The 17,542-nt window shown below is 35.8% G+C and overlaps 1 long non-coding RNA gene across 1 annotated transcript; it reads left to right on the forward strand.

Annotated features, from left to right (window-relative positions):
- The first annotated feature begins 2,952 nt into the window (after nucleotides 1-2,952).
- On the forward strand, nucleotides 2,953-4,211 carry LOC147499648 (uncharacterized). The gene is made up of 3 exons (XR_015195995.1): nucleotides 2,953-3,081; nucleotides 3,185-3,278; nucleotides 3,470-4,211. It is a non-coding gene; the product is annotated as an uncharacterized LOC147499648 (long non-coding RNA).
- Nucleotides 4,212-17,542: the final 13,331 nt, after the last annotated feature.

A 17,542-nucleotide genomic window follows, 5' to 3' on the forward strand; every position in this document is an offset into this window, starting at 1 on the left:
GGGATACAAACAAAAAATTGAATTTCATACAAAAAATTCACTTATCACATTTAAAAATGTAGTTGAAAGTACACCCCTGCACACTAACTTTTTTCGGTAATGAAAAACTAAAAATATTATGCCTCCAATATTTTGTGGAGGCATTTGACACTAGTCGTTAAGTCTAAACTCCAAACCACTAGACACACTAAACCCAAAATCATTATAAACTAGACCCTAAGCCTAAATTCTAAACCTTAAGACACTAAACCCTAACCCCTATAAACTAGGACCTTAAGCCTAAAGCCTAAACCTTAAGACACTAAATATATCCTAAATTTATAAAAACCCTGTTTCATTTAATAGTTTTCAAAATAAATAATCAAACATTTTAAAAGTGTATGCATTTTGTGCATTTGCATTTTAAAAAATAAGTTTATAACATGGTGCATCTGCATTTTAAAATGTATAAGTTTATAATATTCGGGATGAAAACAGTAGTGTCAAATTTAACTTTTGGAGCAATACACGGGTATTTTTGCTAAATTCTATTCAAATATATCTAAAAGTAGTTATCTTATAAAATGTTATCTTTGTAGTTATTTGAAAATAATTTATATTAAAAAATGTGTTAGATTCTAAAGATTTTTATAAAAAACTTATTGCGGATAAAAACAATGTAGGGGTATTAAAACCCAAAAAAATTATGGATAGGGCTTTTGAGTTGTTTTTTTTTAAATGAGACTCTCTAACCCAATTTCTTGATTTTAAAATGTGTTTTGCATCTTCATTTTAAAATGTGTTAAGTTTATAATATAGGTGGTTTAATTTTTATGGTTTTTGTTTGTGATATACCATATTAAAATGCAAACCATGTGGTTATAAGTGAATTCCATTACTTTATTTTTAGTGAAAATATTTGGTAGTTATTTAAAGGTAAAAGAGATAATAAAACGGTTATAAAACTCAATAACTAGATTGCCCACTTCCACAAAACGTGGGTAGTTATAGTCAAAATTTGAAAATCATATATATTTTGTTTCTTGTATAAGTAGTTTTCACCACAAAAAATTTCGGTCAACCCACTTTGACTTTTTTGTGTGTATTTAAAGAATAATTCATCTAGGGGTAAAGTAGTTTTAAATATAGTACACAATATGCTTATATATGCGATATATAAATATCGCGATATAAATATATATCGAAATATCGATGATATTTGATGCTATTATCGATATTTTAGGATATATTGTGATATTTGACGATATTTTTGTGTAGATAACAATTTTATTTAATATTTATTATTATATTTCAAATAAATATAAATTATATATCATGATATATCAAAAAATATCCACAATATCTACAATATTTATTGATATTTTGGATATATCAACTATATTTGCATATGAAACAATGTCAAATATCCCAAAGAAAGGGGTATATCCACGATACATATCCATAAATTAGGAATTGATATTTTGTCATATCCTGATATTTTGTACTATGGTTTTCACTATCTAAAAAAAATAAATAGTAGTAAATCTATAAAATAATATTCTCCAATATTTTAAATGCAAACTTTTATAAAACAAACTTCCTAATCCAATTTATTGTTATAATAAATCTCCAACATTTGTAAACATCGTGATTTCTCCCTCGCGCCATCTGACTTCCATCTTAGTTCTATTAGTATTCCAAAATTACCCCTAAATTATTATATTTTGTCTTTTTCCTATTTACACTTGAAAAAGAACTATTGTTAAATACCTATTATACCCTTGGTTCAGGAGTAATTTTGGTATTAGATAAAATACCAACGAAACTACAATAGAAACCAGACAGTGCGGAAGGAAATCATGATGTTTACAAATATAGGAATTTATTATAAATTGGTGACAAATGCGGAGGGTTTAGACAAATTAACCCTTTTAGTTATTTCACTTCTTTAAAAATAAAATAATTTATCCTTGAGTTGTATATGTATCTTGTATGAGAGAATCGAAATAATGGCCACCAACAATTGAGTTATATAGTCACAGTGTAGATTTTCATTTGTGTTTTCGCAATGATTTGGGATAAAGTGAAAAAACAAAGTTATATAGTCACAGTGTAGATTTTCATTTGTGTTTTCGCAATGATTTGGGATAAAGTGAAAAAACAAATGTAAGTTGATTCTTTCTTTGAAAATTTGCATCAGTTCGTCATAGTAGAAAAAAAAAATATATATATCTTAACAGAATTTTAGCTTGGATAAGAATGAGAATTTATAATCAATTAAAATTGCATTCCAATGTGCGCACCACCATTTGGTTATACACATTATGAATTTGGGATGCCCTTAGTCGCTTGGTTGGTGACTAAAATTCTAGATAGATGGCCGACAAAAAATAGTTTCAAATCACAGGTTTGTTTATTATATTGTCATGATTTTATTGTTGTATAATTGTGTCATCAAATAAAAAACCAGTAAACTATTGGTTTTGCTTAATTTAACGGTCTGCACATGCAAGCTACTAAAGTCCTAATTAAGTCAAATATCATGTTGTTACTAAAGTCCTACTCGTTAGCATTTGGAAGATTATGAAAGACCATGTCAGCATTCATGTTGTTACTCAAATATCATCTCTGACTCTTACTTGGAATGAAAAAAAAAATGTCCGACTCTTACTCCCACTGCGCTTCTTACACGTACACGACTTTTAAGGACCCACACAGAGTAGCTAACGAGTTAAATATTGCCACGTTGCTAATAATCCAAAGAATCTTGACTTCAACTTGAGCCATGGGCACGGGAATGGGAAACTGTTCCCTCATCGTCTCGTTTCTTTAAAGAACACACGCGTTATTAACTTCCAGATGAATCTAGATTGAATGCACCTGGAAGTCGACTAAACCTTTGACTTCGGATCAAATCGCTTTCCACGTCAAGCTTTTTGAATATATAAAAGTCGAAAAATAAACAATGAACTCAGTGTCTCGGTGTGAGTGTGTTTTGGTCGATGAACATAGCCACATAGGTTGACATTTGATGCACGTTTATTATGGGCTTATGGCGCCTATGAAGCAATCGTTATCTATTGCAATTGTCACGTGTGTCAGGTGTATTTTGTGTGTCTAATCGTACACTTTAGCTTCAAATTTCATCCAAACTTAATAGTCTCATAGCTAATCCTTGATTATTTCATATACTTGTACTACTAAGGTTGAAGCTATAACTGATGGAGGCCGGCAAAACCAAAAGTACGCAAATCTGAGCTAAAGGAAATTACTTCAAGCCATTCCAACTCAAATGAAAGGTAATATCAAGAGAGATTTGACATAAAAGTTCTATCTTCACAAATTTCAACAGTATTCTGTATCACGTTTTAGGTCCATGTGATCGAATTTGAAGCCGTTTAAATTTTAAATGATTAACTATCAGAATTGGATTTCGAAGACTAGTTGCTTCCTTCATTATATACTTACTCTTTGACTACTTGTTTCTCAGTGGTTCGGTGTGTTTGCAGTTTGCACACCCTCTGGCTCCCAAGGCATGGGTAGTTTTTGCAAAACATGAAAAGCACAGCAATGTCACCCACTCTTCCCAGGTCCACTTATCATCCATCGTTGTGGTGCATCCCCTTACGGACATAATGTCAAGGAAATATGGTAATTCAATCATCATTATTAGGCACTCTGTTACATCAAGACGATACTGTAAAAGATAGATAATATTCTAGACTTCTAGTTAGTGTGCATGATTTATCTGTCTCTTCAGATTAGGAGTGAACTTTTTAAGTTCCCATTTTCACAAAACCCATAACGCAACAGATGACACTAGATAAGTTGGTCCCTCCACTATTTATGCCTAACGTATGAATGTATGATGATTTGCCCATCAAGAAAGTATAGTCTATCCTAATAAAAAAAGGGTTAACGACTATTACAACCACCACCCTCCCCCCACCAGATGAGCTAATTAGAATTTCTTTCCATTACATTAGATAGAAAATTAGGGTCTTTATCTTTCTTTTTCCCAATACACAAAAAAAAACACGATCAATCTAATTTGATTTTTTTTTTTGTATGTATTTTTTTGGGAAGAAAGAGACCCTAATTTCCCATCTAATGGGAGAAAATCCTAATTGGCTCATTTAGTCGGAGAGTAATATTAGTTAACAAAAAAAAAATTAACTAGTATAACTTTACCCCCAACATGAGGAAATTAGGAGTGTTCTCCAATACAAAAATATATATATATATTAAAATTGGAAATTGGGTTTCTTGTAAAAAAAAATCAAATTTGGATTAATTATGTGTTTTTTTCAATGTATTTGGGCCATAATTGACTCATCTAATGGGGAGAAATCCCAATTGGTCCATCTAGTAGGAGTAATACTAGTTAATCCAAAAAAAAAGAGAAGTATTCCCATCCCATCTAGTAGCAATGTTGAAGTGTACGAGCCACTGCACCATCATTGTCGGTTTGGAACTGATGTCTTTTGGGAACAACAAATTAAAACTGGGCAAAAAAGGTATAGTGCCGACTTGTTACTTGTGACAACTAAATGACTTGCATCCGTTTCTTAGAAAATGGTTTTAGACAAGGTCTTGTGTTGGGCACTCATAAAATTGATTGGGCAGCTTCCGAGCCAACCCAACAACTAAGTCCAACAGAAATTTCGATTACAAATTTTGTAACCGTTTGTACTGGTATCATCTCTCACACGAGTTCGAATTTGCCATCTAAGAAATTTGAGTTTGCATCCAAAGAAATTTCGAGTTTGGCTGCCCAATCTAACCACTGTTATTCTGATAATACAAAATTTAAGTTCGAGTTTGGATAGAAAATTGGGTTGATTAAACTTGATGACTTCAAACTCAATATAAACGTGTTTTTTTGTATGACTTCAACCCAAATATTACAAACACGATGATTTCAAACTCAATACAAACTTAATGAGTTCGAGTTTGGGTGGAAGATTAGGTTGATTAAACTTGATAACTTCAAATTTGATTTTTTTTTGGAGTTTGGGTAGAAAATTGGGTTGATTAAACTTGAGTTCGAGTTTGCCCAAGTTTGATGAAGTCATTTCGAGTTTGAGTTCAAGTTTGGGTTGATTAAGTGGAAGTTGATTTTTAAAATGAACCACGTGACAAACAAACCGAATTTTTTAAGTCCAAACGACCCAGCATGTCGCCCAGGAAAGTCCCCAAATAACCTGGCCATGTCGTCCTGGAGATTGCCTAAACAATCCCGCCATATCGACATATCATCTAACTAAAAACCCGAGAGCTTTGTCTCAAATAACACGCGAAGACCGCTTGAGTGTACACTCAAACGATATAGAGAAACCGTTTGAGTATATACTCAAACAACATGACGAGACCGTTTGAGTGTACACTCAAATGACTCCATGGTTTCATGACAAGACCAGTTGGACCGTTTGTTGGGTTTGGGCTGAAACCATTTTTTTTTAGAAAATAACAAATTTGTAATATTTATATTTTTTTTGGGGGGTTGCCCAATGCAATTTGATGAGTGCTCGATTAAATCACCTTTCAGACACTATACCATGCCGTAATCACTTAATTTTTAGAAGAAATTTAGGAGTTATACCTTTTAAATAGTAGCAATGGAGCTCATGCAGTTGTTGCTACCGTTTTAGACATCTAAAAGACGGTTGCTTTGATCGTTTTAGGAGTCAACAGAATTTCAGAAGACCATGTTTTTTTCTCTATACCCAAAATATGTCTCAAAGGATGGGCGTCTTTAGTGCTGCCCTTGTACTTAGCATTTTGTTGGGCTCTAGGCCCATGGATCTTGTTAGCACCGGTATTGTCCCCATTGTTTTCTACTCTAACCGCACTGAAAAATTTGTAAATCTGTTCGAGACATAATGTCGGAATATCAAATACGTCATTACTCATTAAAGACACTTTATTGATTATTTTTTTCTGTACATGGATGTTTCGTATGTGCTGCATGCTATTGGTCTAAATGTCTGTTAGGCCTAAAGGATGGTGCACCAAATTCATAGTCATGCCCATGTTCATTGACCCTCAATACGCTATACCAAATTCGTATCCAAAAAGCATGACATGCAGATGCAAAGAGTATATGAAAAAATGACTCTAAACAGTGACTAAAACCTTCCATTGTGGGCCGTAATTTACTCTGTTTAGATTGAAGAAGACATGTAGTCTCCATTGGCTGCTAAGTATCCATCATCATATACTTACGTCAAAGTCTTGTACTCTTGTTCAATTAGAATATACAATTTGTGTACCAATCAAGTCGAGTTGGATGTTTGGATGGTTAAGATCATCAAAATGAAGTTTCCTAACTTTACTTTAAATGCCTATCCACATCAAAGCAAAGGGTTTCTTGTGAACAACCCTTGAAGATATTTCAAATACGAAGAAAGATACCTGGTTTGTCGACAAACTTGATAGTGAAGTTTTGTAGATAAAATTTCTTTTCTGGGGTGAGAGGACATGAAACAGACAGTCACTACTGTTATTTTTAGTCCATCTCCAATTACTAACTGGGACATTCCCCCATTAATCTACCTACATACCCTAGGTGGTTAGGTCAACTTAATTGTAGCTTTGATTCAACACTATTTTTCGTTCTTTGACAGAAATCCTAGAATAGAGAAACCTTGAACCGAAACAGAGTGTTCCAAATAGGCAAATAGTAAGTTGTTATTCCTACTATTAAATAACTTTTTTAAGAATTGTTGCAAATAAATTTAGTTAAGAATTTGCTGTCATTTTAAAATTGTAAAACTTCAACGTGTATTGATGAATCTAAAACTTAAGCAATCAAGTTTGCAACAGCATACTATTGGAAATCTTACTTGGTCAAAGGAAGTGTACGAAACAGGAACAGAAAGTTATAAAGCCCAACCAAGTTTCAGTTCAAACTAGTTCACATCTCTCTTCAGTGGACGTCAAATACCATTTCCAGAACCAATGGCGCCTCCACACCTTGGGAATTTCTTTAATCGGAACATATTCCATCTCGGGTAAGAAATAGATGACGAAATCAACACCAGCCAAGCCAGAGAAAAAGTAGAAGATTTGAAATTGAAACTTGCAAAACGCGCCAAGGAAAAATTGAGCAATGATGGATGTGAAAAATATACTGACTCCAACCATAATAGAATGTCCTGTTGATCTGATCTCCAAAGGAAATATTTCACCAGGCACTAACCATACATAGCATGGCTAGTAAACTATTGGTGTAGAAATCTGAACTATTTGCCACACCCCAAATTTATACCCGTCCACAATCTGGCATATGAACATTAGTGCTCCACCTATTTTGAATAGAAGCTTCATCCTCATCGTTTTAGCAAGGGCAATGGCAAATTGGCAATGACGGTGCCAAGAAGAATAACACCTCCAGTTATGACCGCAAAAGTAAGAGATGCATTGGCTCCAAACCCAAGTGCTTTGGAAATCATTGGACCACAGAAGATGAGGACATCCCTGTAAATTGTTGGAATAACGGAATGGCCAATGCCATAATCAAGTGAGGCCTATATTTATTCTTCAAGGTTGTTTTCCATGTCTGGACGCTCTCCACAATCAATCTATTTACTTCCAACAAATCATTGAGCTCTTCGACAATGTTATCTTTGCCACGAACAAATTGGAGCTCTACTTTTGCTTCCTTAATTTCCCGACACGATCTTTAAACTAGGCTCAAGAGTAAGAAAACCCTTTAATTATCACAAAGGCAGGGACAACAAGAGAATAACTGTTCCAACTCCAGCTCCCCTTATCACTTATCTTGTTTTTTCCAATATTGACAAGGCTAGTGCATAGAATTCCATATGTGATCATCAACTGTAAACTGAACATAAAACCACTACGGTATCGAGAGGGAGCCAACTCAGATAGATAGAGCGGTATGACCTGAAGAAAGATCCCAATTCTTATTCCAAGGAGTATCCTTGCAATAAGCATTCCACCTATCCACCTATCCACCAAAGAGTGATCCGCACATATAACTCAAACTAGCAAAGTATAAAGAACCCGTAGACATAAGGTCACTTTTGTTATTGGTGGCAAAAAATTCAAACACCCAACAAGTGCGCCGAACTGTAAACACTGATCATGGAGTGTACAATAGAAATTTGTGGAAGCTACATCTTTTTTGATGAATTTTAAATAGTGGGGCATTGTTATTACTCCACCTGAAGCACCAATTCCATGCCCAATGAGCAAAGAAGCAAGTGTCAGAATGAAGCACGCGTACAATGCAAAGCCAGTGAGCTTCCCAGGGTATTGCTTGTTACCCACATGTGGTGGTGGACGACGCAATGGTGGTGGACGACGCAATGAATGCACCAGAAGACTGAAGCACCTAAAACTATAAGACATCCGTGGTTGTGGTTGTTGTGGCTGTTGTACTGCTTTTCTTTTAAGAGAAGAGTTGGAGTTATTTATGGAACCTTAAAGCTTAAACATGCCAAAGCCCAAAGTTCAACTATTCACAACTTTTAGAAAATTGATTGGGCCTAGAGAGTTAGTTGTTGACGGAGTCTTGAGAATGACGAGTATGAGTGATTCAGATAAGTTTATAACTGCGTGATGTATATCAAGATGTTGGATATATGATCTCTCAAACACAATCCGAAATCTGTAGACCCAACAACAAAAGCCTCGCAGACGCCACCAAACCATGTCAGTAAATAATGTTTAGTGAACAATAATGGGCCACCTTACTCCAGGCTCCAGCTCGACGACTATCTCCACATGGAAAAAGAATTTACTTGATAATGAAAGGGCCTAATGGCTCCTGGAGAAAAATCATTTTTCTTCCTACTTTGAAGTTTGAACCAAAAATTTCTTGAGCAGCAAGTATACAAGGGCCCATTTTGATGGCAACCTCAGCTTCCATGTGCACAAAATCTTGGCCTGCATTTTGACGATATATATGTAATAAACCAATTAATCATATGGTCAGTCGGTCATACCCCCTTCCACCCTTTCTTCATATAAGAATTGAGGAGCTTACTCTTTAATGATACTTTAGTTATTTGGGCAAGGTGTCATGCAGGAAATACTTATAATTGCTTAAATTGTTTCTTATGTATTAAACAAGAAAATCAATACTCATATTAAAGGAAAGGTTCTCTGATTAAAGAGTTTATTATTGTTATTATTATTATTTTTCGATAATCTTTAAAGAGTTTATTATTAATCTGTAGATATTAAATATGAACATTTGGTTGTTGAAATCAGAAGAATGAATTCAAAAGAAATGTTTTTGCAACAAGTTGGACAGTGACCAAGTTAAAACTTTATCTTAAAGTTGAGAGGAAATTATAAATGGACAAGAAAAATGTATAAAAATATACCACTTCAGTTGTTTAGATTTTTTTATTAATGACTAGGGATTAGGAAATTTGGAACATGAAGCTGGGCAGGAAAGATGGAGGGGAATATTTCCAGATTATTATACCTTTAATATGTATATCACAAATAAAACCAATGCTTTATTTCGAAGTAATAATACGAACCAATTTTTTCAAATTTGCTTGTTTGATAGTTAGGATAAATTTAATTAGTAAATTAATGTAGTGAACTGCACACACACACGATCGTGAAGGGGGGAAGGAAAAAGAAAAAAGAACGAGAACAAGGAAATTGAAATTCAGTAAATTGGATTATCCATATCTTGCCTTAATCAAATAAATAATGATATGGACATAAATATGACTCGACCGATATAAATTTTTCTGTCGTTTTTCTCGATGGTTCTAATTATTCAAAGTTTCAATCTAATTTATTTATTTATTTATTTTGCAATTACTTATAAAAAAGTTTATTTCAAAAATATTATGACTAATATTTAACTTATGGGCTGTGATGCAATCCACATTCAAACTCTGTATTATTAATTGGGTTTGACCCAGAACTCAGTTGGATAGCACTCTATATCAATATATTTGATCCATCTCAACCACCAAATGAGAAAAACTATAAAATGAAATCGTTCTACTTGTTTATACAACATCTAATCGATGTGCGTATCTTTTTCGTGGTCTTAAGATTTGGATGAACATTATAAAATAAATACAATAGAGAAGCTATGTAGTTCTACGTTAAAATGTTAAATTGTAGTTTAAAATTAGCATTTTATAGCTAAACCAGACTTAAACCATTGAGAAAAACGTCAATGTAACGGTAAAATTGCAGTTTTGTTTTTTGTGGGGTGGACTGGGTTGTTGGTACCATATATTAGAAGTGTTGGGAATAACGATACCAATCGATCTTCACTACACAAATAATTTGTAATATGCACCAATTTCTACTTTAGACAAATTCTAAATATTCACTACAACTAACCTAGCATGCCCAACTCTCTAAACAACTATTAACAACAAATAATAATACAAATAAATAAAAGCAAACCATAATACAAAGATATACCGTGATTCGGTCAATAATGTCTACTTCCACAAAACTAATCCTTTTATAACGTGGGAAGGAATATTACAATCACTCCTCTCAGTCTCTCCATCTTATTAGATCACTCCTATCTCTTTACATGTTTTTGTCTCTGCAAAAGTTATCTCTCTCAATCTTAATCTCTCTCAAAATTGGGTTTTTTTTTCGTGACTTTTTGCGTTGTCTGTATGTCTTAGGTTTTGCCAAAACCCCAAAACTTATACTGCACACTCACGGTTCTGCAGAAATAGAATTATGCCAAAAATAAACTTGAGCACGGGGGCGCCCTCAGTAAGGCTATTTATAGCGCGTGCGTTCTTCGATTTTCACAGAAAAGTCCAGTAGACTTGTTTCGGAAAAAGTTGAGTAAAAAAACTATCTTCTTTTTCTCCAAGGCACCTTGGGCAAGACCATTTTCGAGCGTTCACTCGCTTCAAACACCTTCATGCAAACATCACCGAATTCTCTCCCTCTTCCTCATGTGAGGGATAACTCCAATAAGAAGAAGTCCTTTCAATACTTACATTAAGTAGGTGTAAGTACCCTCCGTTCTGCGCTCATGTCACTACATCACACGTGTCCACACCAGGTCGTATCTCCACAAGCTCGTACCACTTAACCATCACATCATAACGATCCAAACTCAGGTCGTCCCAAATCTCAGTTACGACCATATATGGAAGCAAATCATCTAGTGCAATCCTGGAGTTTAGTCAACGCACCAATCAAGGAGACATTTACTTTGTAACATCAGGAGTAATGACGGCTTCATCAAGATAGCACACAATGTGGATCTACCTTTGACAACAACCTGAAACAAATAAGGAAGGTCAGCTCAAACATCTATAAGTAGAGAGAGATGAACTATGTAAGGCTTGATTCAAGTTTACCGAGAAACTTGATACGTAGGAAACTCTTATCCCAAGAAAGAGTGCAACCACTTCCTATCAATCATAACCTTAGGTCGTAGGTCCAGAAATACTAAACCTCTACATTGGCCAGTTTGACCGGTTCATTCCCTTGAGAAAGCACAAACAAACTATTTTCTCATGCCCACATAGCTGGTAAGAAAAACCATCATGAAAGCACAACTACAAGCTTTAGCAAATCAAAAGAAGACGCTCCAACATTCCTTTGTAACCCTTCAACAAGAAAACCAAACTATGCGCGGACCAAGCCACCTCCAACACCAACAACGGCACTCCAGACACAGTGGAGAACAACGCAGTCACAGCCCTCACCACCACCACCAATCATTAACTAGAAGACTTCACCCAGAGGTTGGAGAAGTTGAACGACAAAGCTAGCGTGATCCAGATCGCTCAAAAGATGCTCCAATTATACAAAGCATCACCCTTCACCACTGAAATCAGGGACAATCAGCCTCCATCAGAATTCATCCAACCAAAGTTCCCATTCTACGACGATAGCTCGTGTCCAGGCCAACACGTAGCTCGTTTCAGCCAGATCCTCGCACTCTACAATACTCCAGACTACGACTACCTGAAGTGCAAACTCTTTCCAGCAAGCTTGAAGGACGAAGCACTAGACTGGTTCTACACACTCACCCCCGATTCAATCAACAACTTTGACAAGCTGGCTGAGACGTTCGCAGCAGAGTTCATCCACAACAGAAAGAAACAAGTCGACCTGGACTCCTTGTTTCAACTTAAGCAAGCGCATGGCGAGATGATCCACACTTTCCTAGGATGTTTCAAGAAGGAACTCTTGTCAATGGAGCCAGGCCTCAAGGACATCTTTGCAACTTCCGCATACACCAACACCCTCCTATGGACGATTATGACCTAGCAGGGTCTCTAATGCGCAATAAGCCAGAACGTTTAGACAACCTGTACCACATAATTGATAAGTATATCAAGTACGAAGAATGGATGGCCGGTAAGAATGGCAAATAAGTCCTCGCAGATAGTTTGGCGAAGCGAAACCAAAAAAAGAAATCAATCACGGGCATCACAACAACAATAACAACAACAACAACAACAACAACAACAAGGGCTCCAACTCCCACAAGCCCTCATACACCAAAAAGAATTCTCCAACTTCTCCGGGGACCAATCTATATCCTAAAGAAGATATATACATAACCATACTTTAAACCTAACATCAACAAAGTCATAGCAATCCAAGGACGCCCATACTACCATTTCCACAAACTCCACTACTATGACACGGATAAGTGTTGGAGCCTCAAGCACTACCTCCAAGACTTAGTCGAAGAGGGAAAATTGAAAGAGTTCCTGCTAGAAATTGACTTCAAGCATAAGTTGAATGACAATCGCAATAGAAGCAGAAGTAGAAGCCAGGAACAACTTGCTCGCAGAAGGAGTAGAAGCAGAACAACCCAACGATCTGAATCTCCAAGTCGGTCGAGGCACAACAGGAGACAACACTCCTCCGACCACGACGAGAAAAAAATAATCAACATGATTACAGACACCTCCGGCAATAAGACTTCAGGTTGGGAAAAGCGCAGGCGGGTAGGAGCACTGCAAAAAATCTACCGCCTCTCCCATAAAGCTGAGGTGATCACTCCTACCAGCTCCCAAGCAACAACCGCAATCTCATTCACTGAGGAAGATCTATACAAGGTGTGCCTACCCCCATAATGATACCCTGGTAGTGCACGTCAAAATCAATGGCTGGACAGTCAAAAGGGTCCTTATCGATCCAGGCAGCTCCTGCGACATCCTCTTCTATCAAACATACAAGGATATGCACCTCCCAGACTCGGTGATGATATAATCAAATGCACCACTCTATGGATTCAACGGAGAGCGCACAGATGCTATTAGAGACGCCATCTTACCAGTCTCCATTGGAGAAAAAGAGGACATGGTCAAGACCTCAACACATTTCAGTGTTATTGATGTCAAGTCGTCTTACACTGCCATCTTATGACGTAGGTGGATTCACAGGATCCAAGCAGTTCCATCCACCTTACACCAAGTCCTATGGTTCCCCGGACCTCGAGGCATCATAGAGCTCAGGAGCAACCAACTAGAAGCTCATAGATGCAACCAAGTCAGCACAACAACCATGGCCAAAACTCAGGTCATCCAAAACAAAGACGTCCTAAAGCTGCAAGATCCTCTGGCGTCCAGCTCACAAGCACCAGTAACAGACAAGCTCAAGGAGAAACAAACACAAATCGAACCAGGAGATAAAATCAATTTGGGCACAAATGATGACCCAAAGTTTGTTTATGTAAGGGCTGATTTAGACCCCATGCCCAAGGAGCAACTTATCAAATTTTTATCTCTTAATAAAGATGTTTTTGCTTGGTCATATATCGATATGTCAGGAATCAATCCTCAGGTCGCTTGCCACAAATTAAATGTAGATCCAACTGTAAAGCCTATCAAACAATGACCAAGGAAGATTGCACTCAAATTTAAAAAAGCTATCAACAAAGAGATAGAAAAGCTCAAAAATATTGGATTCATCAGAGAAGTCGAGTATCCAACCTGGTTAGCTAACATAGTAGCATTTCCTAAGAAAAACAGCCAAGTATAACTCTACATAGACTTCACCAACATCAACAAGCATTGCCCAAAGGACAACTTCCCCTACTAAGGATTGACATTCTGGTAGATCAAACTTGTGGACATAAACTTATATCATTTATGGACGCAAACAGTGGGTACAATCAGATACCACTCACAGAAGAAGATCAAGAAAAGACGTCCTTCATAACCGAACAAGGAACGTTTTGCTACAACGTCTTACCATTCGGCTTGAAGAACGCCGGTGCGACCTATTAAAGATTGGTCACAAAATGTTCAAAGACTTATTAGGAAAAGACTTACTGGGAGACACAATGAAAGTTTACATAGACGACATGGTAATTAAAAGCGAAAAGGCTGGCGATCACATTTCTCACTTGCAAAAAGCTTTTGAAAGGTTGCGCCAAAACAAAATGAAGCTCAACCCAGCAAAGCGCGAATTTGGAGTAGCCTCAGGAAAATTCTTAGGATACCTCGTTTCACAAAGATGTATTGAAGCAAACCCAGAACCAATTACAAAGCAACAAATCCACAAGTTATCTGGCATGGTTTCAGCCCTCAACATATTTATCTCACGGGCATCTGACAAGTACAGAGCCATTCTTACAAATACTCAAGAAAGGCACAACATTCAAATGGACAGACATGGACGACGATGCCACAAAGCTTTCAACAACCTGAAAGCTTACTTATCAACTCCACCCGTCCTATCCAAACCAAATGAAGGAGAAACACTAGGGCTTTATCTTGCAACTACCGATTTTGCCATCAGCTCGGTCCTCTTTCGTGAAAGCGAGGGAATCGAAAAGACAGTCTACTTCACCAACAAGACATTGGAAGATGCAGAAAAACATTACTCTGCAATGGAGAAAACAATTTTGTCTCTGTTGTACTCCGCTCGAAAGTTCCAACCTTACTTTATGACTCACAACATCAATGTTATAATAGATGTACCTATCAAGCAGGTCTTGAGTTCTAACAATAAAACGGTCCGCATGGCCAAATAAGCTGAAGAACTTGGAGATCATCACATTGAATTTGTTCCCAGAACGTCTCGCAAAGGTCAGGTCATTGCTGATAAGAGCCCAAAACTGTAGTTTAAACCCTTTAATAGTATTTCTATTTATCCAATTATGTTATTAATAATATAGGTTTATCACTAATTACGTGCTTTTGAGTATTTCAGGCTTCGAAGTTGAATAAATGTCAATTCATTACTAATTAGGCGCTAAAAGGAGCTAAAGTGATTGCTAGAGAAGTTTCATTAAGAAAGCCCAAGTTTAATGGAGAAAAAGCCCTTAAAAAGCCCAAGTCAAAATTGTTAAGTGAAAGTCAAACCGGATTAGAGAGCTGAAGAAAAGTTAATAGAACTTCAAAAAGCCATATCTTTGGACTCATACCTCGGAATTGGGACCATTTTATATCAAAATGATCGGCTCAGAAAACTCTTTCCAATGGTCTAGGCCTTAACTCGATCAGAGCAATATAAGTTAGTGATAATGCATGCTACAATAACATAACTAGAATTAGAAGTCTTGGATTCAACCAATTGGGTTATGGACTTGATTTATGGGTCCATAATTACTTTGGAGTAAAACCCTCAGGCATCACCTTAAAAGCAATCATTATATAAGAGGAATAAAACCATAAACTATCTCTGGCTTTCGGAATGTTGCGGCTATCCATATCATAGTCCAACTATGGAAAGTTTCGTAATAGCATTTTCGGGAGGATGGGAAGCTAAACCCGATCAAAGGCTAAAATTTAAGTTATTCAATTTAATTATTGGCATCTTTACTATCGGGTCGATGAGCAATTATTTTAGATCTTCAGATTCTACAATGATATTGAACATCAACCGAAGAGTGATTATGAGTAAAATGGGAAGTGTCTTGGATCCCCCTTAATATAGGGGTAGTCAAGGTATGTATTTGGATGGTTTGGCAATCGAAAGTGAAATGGGGGGCGGGAGTAAATTTTTAGGAGCTATTGTAATGAAGTCGAGATACATTGGTACAAGGTCTAGGCTATAATAATGACTATGAAAGTTTTGATGTAAAGTTTTATCAAAAAACAGCGGTAAAAAAAGGATGGCGAAAATCTGGATAGAGAGTGACTCATGGCGGTTGTTTTAGCATTCCAAAAGGAGAAGTCCCATGGTGGTGAGATTTCGGGTGGCATAGAGCATCAAGGATTTTATGCGGAAAATCTCACATACTATAATCGAAGAAGCAAACTTTGGGGCATAATCGGCTCAAAACATGGTTCAACTTTGCAAAATGAGAGATCTATTGGAGTCCCAATAGACCCATTTTCATTAGGTCCCTAGAATGTCCTCACGGACTTACTTGATTTGATTTTTTTAGAGTAGATAGTTTTTAAATCCATTTTGGTTATGAGTTGTATTCTTTTTTTACCAATTAATAAAACATTCTACTTGCATGCAAAAAGAATTATGGGTCCATAACCTTACCTAAAAACCCATGCACGATTTTGTATCATTATATAAGAGAATAAAAACCATAAACTATCTCTCCTTTTCTATTAGTTAGAATAATTTAGCTCTCTCTCTCTCTCTCTCTCTCTCTCTCTCTCTCTAGTTTAGTATAGTTTAAGTAATTAGAGATTATAATTGTAGCCTCCATTAGGATCTTTTAATAAAAGTTTTAGTTTATTCAATTTAATTATTTCTTCTTTACATTATGTCTTTCTTTCATTATTTTAGTTTAATTAATCCAATGATATTAGGCTAATTCCCCCATCAGAAGGAGTGATTATGAAGCCTAATGAGAAATAGATTGCTTAGTATAATTATTTAATTGTGTATGTATTTCAATGAGTTTAGTTTATTATATGACTTCCAAAATAAGCATATAGTAAATTAAACTAAGGATTATTGTAATTAAGTCGAGATATTTTGTTGTAATAATCCTACATGTTAGTAATAATGACTATAGAGGTGTAGGTTGTTGCTAGGGATGATAAAATTTGAGGCTTTAGGTTGGATCATTGTGTAAAAACCTAAAGATGATCTCTTTTCAATAAATAATTCTATTTTTGTTTGAAACTAATCATTAGGTGGATTGATTACTTCCTTTATAACTTTCTTTTCCATCAAAACCCTATTTCTATTAGTTTAGTTAAGTTAGATTTATTTTAATCCGTAATATAATCGTAGAATAGAAATCTCTCAACATAATATTACTCTCACCATTGTTTCTTTGTGATTTAAATTAGTTGAGGAGTGGAACAAATCCATACTCTTTATATTACTTCATTATTATTTGAGAGTATGAATATTGATCTAAGCACTTGTTTAGTTGATTGATTATTTGTGTTTACGCATAGATAGTTAGTTTATATAAATTTGTGGTTATCAAATGGCGTCGCCGCTGCCATCTTAAACTCATTTAGGACAAGAATTAAATTGGTTGAATCTAAGGGGCAATCCCCCATTCTCTACCCACCAATCTTTTTAATTTTTCATTCTTGTTTATCATATTTTTGTATTGTTCAATCTTGATATTCACTGTGTTAAACTAAGAGCGCTCGCCCTCTCTTTTGCCTTGAACAGAGCGCATCGCTTAAGA

The sequence above is a fragment of the Coptis chinensis genome, chromosome 5 (genome assembly GCF_015680905.1).
Source record: "Coptis chinensis isolate HL-2020 chromosome 5, ASM1568090v1, whole genome shotgun sequence".
NCBI lineage: Eukaryota > Viridiplantae > Streptophyta > Magnoliopsida > Ranunculales > Ranunculaceae > Coptis > Coptis chinensis.